General features: G+C 48.5%; 1 non-coding gene and 1 pseudogene across 1 annotated transcript; both read left to right on the top strand.

Annotated features, from left to right (window-relative positions):
• Positions 1–207: 207 nt before the first annotated feature.
• On the top strand, positions 208–403 carry LOC144116611 (U2 spliceosomal RNA). The gene has a single exon (XR_013311936.1). It is a non-coding gene; the product is annotated as a U2 spliceosomal RNA (small nuclear RNA).
• A 4388-nt stretch (positions 404–4791) lies between these two features.
• Positions 4792–4960, top strand: LOC144116614 (U2 spliceosomal RNA; annotated as a pseudogene).
• The last annotated feature ends 339 nt before the right edge of the window (positions 4961–5299 follow it).

Consider the following 5299-nt stretch of genomic DNA (forward strand, 5'->3'; position numbering starts at 1 on the left):
GCAATGAAAATTTTGAGCAGGTTAGCGATTCATTAGCTTCGTTTCACTAGAAGACAAGTGCTCCAAAAGCGCAGAGGGCCGACGGAGCGGGCGCATCAAAACAGGTGCTGGAACTCGAGAGCTTGGTCGCTGTTGGCTTACGTAGTGGTGCGGGCTAGTTTGAGGGTCAACCGAAGGGGCTCCGAACTGGGATCGAATTTTTGGGTTATCGCTTCTCGGCCTTTTCTGGCTAAGATCAAATGTGTTCTTATCTGTTCTTATCAGCTTAATATCTGATATGGGTCCTATATGGACTCACGATATTTAAGAAATTTTTGTAGATAGGCGGGGAGCTCGAGGCTTGCCTCACCCCTGCCACGGGTTGACCTGGCATTGCACTGCCGCCGGGATCAGCCCCCCTTATTCAATCCAAAAGCAGAAAATCTGGGCCTGTCCCTCTCAACTTGTTCCTTCATTTAACCAACGTTTCTCTATTTTGCCAGCTCTCCCTTATTTCCGCTGCCCTAGGTCATAATGGCCGATGATCTTTTCCTTTCTGAGGCACCCGCCGTACCATGTGGGCAGGAGCCTGCGCAGTGCTACCTTTGACGGCTACCTTGGGGATCGCCGCGCCGGGAGCCATTTCCTGATCCGGTGGAGCTGACTGGCGGTGCCATCATATGCTGGAGGCGGAGGGCGCCTCCACCTAAGGCGCACTGTTTCTTCCTGTTTGTGCTCAGCGCTGACGCAACGGCCGACGACGTCATCGATGGCCTGGAAGCAATAATCCATGAACTAAGAACGAAAACCACGCAAAGGGAAGTAGACAGGACGAGCGCGGTCTTGCAACTGTTTATTGAAACACATCTTCCTTCCATCACCAACCCTACGCATGCGCAACAAGCAAACTCTATGTTATCGAGTTCAAGAACTTCAGCTCCTTCTTGTACAGATAGACCGAAGCCTCGCTTACACACTTCTCGGGCCCATATCTATCAATCTGCCAGGCTTCGATGACCTCACGTGTTTTCTGGTCTTTGGCCCTTCCGATTATCTTTGTACGCTCAAAGAGTGGCGTGCATTTATTGTCACAAGAAAGACAGTGTTTGAGCAAATGCATGCCGCTGTGAGAGCCCAACGAATTTTTGTGTTCTTGTAGGCGCTTATTAATGCAGCGTCCCGTTTGTCCCACGTAAACTGAGCCGCAACTAAGCGGGATTTCATACACTACTCCCATTCGACAGGACACAAACTTGATTTTGTGGTTTACACCACAGCCTGCTTTTGTTCTCGTTTCATTGTTAGTTAGCGCGCACAAACGGGACAGCTTACAAGGCGCCGAAAAGAAGATTTCCACACCGAATTTTCTTGCCACCCTCTTCAGGCCATGCGAGGTCTTATGTATATAGGGCAGTACTTCAAATTTCCGCCTCTCACGAATGCCAGTTTCTCGAGCACTAGAAGTTGGGATGACGGTTTTCAACAGAGACCCGGCAGCGGCCTGCAGAAGCGACGAGGGAAACCCAGCACAACTTAGGCGTGCGACTTGAGCGGAAAAGCTGAGTGAAACCTTGTGAAAACAGGACTTCAGTAATGATGACCTCAAGCAGGATGAAGCAATTCCTCTCTTAATAAGCTTAGAGTGACAGGAGTCATAGGGTAAAAGGGCCTTTTTTGTTCTAGGCATGTACATCCAACACAAGTGGTCCGGTTCACTGAAAAACAGTCTCAAGTCCAAGAACTGTAAGCAAGAATTCTCAGGCAATTCTACGGTAAAATTCAAACTGGGAGCCTTACATTTAAAAGACGTTAAAACTTCATTAGTGACCTCTTGTGGGTTGTCATTGGGATTCATTTTTAAGAGTATTAAAAAGTCGTCTACGTATCGGAAAACTCGCGCGATGCGGTCGTCAGTTAGCGCCCGTGAGAGTGAACAGTCAACTTCCGCTAAATATATTTCAGTGAGAACAGGTGCAACACTCGACCCTATACAAATGCCTCGTTTTTGCACATAGAATTTATCCTGAAAACTCACTAGCGTTGAGGAGAGGTACACATTCAACAGTTCCATGAAACCTTCTATCGAAATGCCGCAGGCATTTTGGAACCCCACAACCCCCAAACGCTCTATACAGTTGCTGACCGCCATGAGCAGTTCGTTGTGAGGAACCGAATAAAACAGCTCCTCAATGTCAACCGAGAAGCCATAATTAACACCTGGCATGCTCTCTTTGAAAATTTTCACAATGCCGTCCGAGCTGGTGGGCTTGTAGGGGTCTTCAGGCGACAGACTCTTCAGGTGTCTTTGAAGGTATCGGCTAACAACTGCCTGCCAGGTTCCTCTCTCCGTTACGATTGCTCTAAAGGGGCATTCCAACTTATGACTCTTTGCACTAAAAAACACAGTGAGCACATGTACCTTGTTACTCATCACTTCATTCTTCATCCGCTCAAGCTTCAAATCATCTAAAACGGAGAGAGGAACCTGGCAGGCAGTTGTTAGCCGATACCTTCAAAGACACCTGAAGAGTCTGTCGCCTGAAGACCCCTACAAGCCCACCAGCTCGGACGGCATTGTGAAAATTTTCAAAGAGAGCATGCCAGGTGTTAATTATGGCTTCTCGGTTGACATTGAGGAGCTGTTTTATTCGGTTCCTCACAACGAACTGCTCATGGCGGTCAGCAACTGTATAGAGCGTTTGGGGGTTGTGGGGTTCCAAAATGCCTGCGGCATTTCGATAGAAGGTTTCATGGAACTGTTGAATGTGTACCTCTCCTCAACGCTAGTGAGTTTTCAGGATAAATTCTATGTGCAAAAACGAGGCATTTGTATAGGGTCGAGTGTTGCACCTGTTCTCACTGAAATATATTTAGCGGAAGTTGACTGTTCACTCTCACGGGCGCTAACTGACGACCGCATCGCGCGAGTTTTCGGATACGTAGACGACTTTTTAATACTCTTAAAAATGAATCCCAATGACAACCCACAAGAGGTCACTAATGAAGTTTTAACGTCTTTTAAATGTAAGGCTCCCAGTTTGAATTTTACCGTAGAATTGCCTGAGAATTCTTGCTTACAGTTCTTGGACTTGAGACTGTTTTTCAGTGAACCGGACCACTTGTGTTGGATGTACATGCCTAGAACAAAAAAGGCCCTTTTACCCTATGACTCCTGTCACTCTAAGCTTATTAAGAGAGGAATTGCTTCATCCTGCTTGAGGTCATCATTACTGAAGTCCTGTTTTCACAAGGTTTCACTCAGCTTTTCCGCTCAAGTCGCACGCCTAAGTTGTGCTGGGTTTCCCTCGTCGCTTCTGCAGGCCGCTGCCGGGTCTCTGTTGAAAACCGTCATCCCAACTTCTAGTGCTCGAGAAACTGGCATTCGTGAGAGGCGGAAATTTGAAGTACTGCCCTATATACATAAGACCTCGCATGGCCTGAAGAGGGTGGCAAGAAAATTCGGTGTGGAAATCTTCTTTTCGGCGCCTTGTAAGCTGTCCCGTTTGTGCGCGCTAACTAACAATGAAACGAGAACAAAAGCAGGCTGTGGTGTAAACCACAAAATCAAGTTTGTGTCCTGTCGAATGGGAGTAGTGTATGAAATCCCGCTTAGTTGCGGCTCAGTTTACGTGGGACAAACGGGACGCTGCATTAATAAGCGCCTACAAGAACACAAAAATTCGTTGGGCTCTCACAGCGGCATGCATTTGCTCAAACACTGTCTTTCTTGTGACAATAAATGCACGCCACTCTTTGAGCGTACAAAGATAATCGGAAGGGCCAAAGACCAGAAAACACGTGAGGTCATCGAAGCCTGGCAGATTGATAGATATGGGCCCGAGAAGTGTGTAAGCGAGGCTTCGGTCTATCTGTACAAGAAGGAGCTGAAGTTCTTGAACTCGATAAGATAGAGTTTGCTTGTTGCGCATGCGTAGGGTTGGTGATGGAAGGAAGATGTGTTTCAATAAACAGTTGCAAGACCGCGCTCGTCCTGTCTACTTCTTCCCTGTGTATCGTCCTTTGCGTGGTTTTCGTTCTTAGTTCATGGATTACCAACTAGCCCCCCATCGTGCACTCCTTCAAAGCAATAATCGGCCCCAAAGGGCTGGAAAGCCACCTCCAGCATCAAGGAGGATTCAAGTTCTGTGTCGCCGTGACTTCGGCCGCGGCGGCACAAAAGCTGCTAGCGGAGGGCGCCTTCACCGTGAATGGAACCTCCGTGCCTGTCGCCTGCGTCGGCCCCTCCGTGGTCGTCGTGACGACGTTCCGAGTGCCGCTCTTCGTCGGGGACGCTGCGCTAGCTGCAGCACTGAGCGCCTACGGGAAAGTCCTGGAAATCACCCACCCTTCGCTCAAGGGACGCCGTCACGTAGGAAACGGCCAACGCCTCATCAAGATGGAGATGAAGCAGGCCGTTTTGGAAACTTCATGACAGTGCAGGGGCACCGAGTCATGTTCGACTATCGGGGAGTGCTCCCGCTGCGGCCAGGATGGACACGTGGGCGCGGCCTGCCGGACGCCACGGTGCGCCCGCTGCGACGTATTCGGACACGATACGGCTTGGTGTGAGGCGAGCTGCCGACGCTGCTCCGGCAAGTGACACGAGTGCGCGGCAATCTTCACGACGTGAACTTCTGCGACATCGCTCAAGAACTTTTTCAGTGCACTCTTGTCATGTGCATTCTTGTCATATGTGTTTTTTGTAAAGTGTTTTTATCATGTGCGGTTTTTTGTACCACCGACGACTTCGGTCGTTTTTGTATCACTGTTTGTTTGAGGGACGAGAGTCCCTGAGAGTACTAAGTCCAATAAATTTCTCTTTAAGTCTCTGTTCTTATCAGCTTAATATCTGATATGGCCCCTGCTTTGGGGTCTGGGTATTAAACTTATTTTTGAAGTCTGGCGGAGCGCCTGAGGCTTGCCTCACCTCCGCCACGGGTTGACCTGGCATTGCAGTGCCGCCGGGATCAGCCCACCCATTTTCAAATCAGAAAGCAGAAAGTCTGGACGATGCCTTTTTTTTTTATCCCCGCAGCAAAGGTGGGAGGTTATAGACAGCGGTTATCAGTGGGCAGGGATTGCCAGCGTTGTAGAATCTCTGAAACTGGTTTTGCAAGTCAGCTTGACAGTGATCATATTACTTTGGCTCACATGACTCTACAGACAACTTTAGGCCACTAAAACACTGCTAAGCTCCTGCACATTTATGCAAAGTATTCTCGTTAAATCAGGAGTTCGCGTAAAATCATTTTTTGGGTAGAAGTTTTATGTGAAATATGAGCTTTATAAAATTGGTATCGTCAGTTCTTGCAGCGAAGAC

This window comes from Amblyomma americanum, chromosome 1 (genome assembly GCF_052857255.1).
Source record: "Amblyomma americanum isolate KBUSLIRL-KWMA chromosome 1, ASM5285725v1, whole genome shotgun sequence".
Taxonomy (NCBI): Eukaryota; Metazoa; Arthropoda; class Arachnida; order Ixodida; family Ixodidae; genus Amblyomma; species Amblyomma americanum.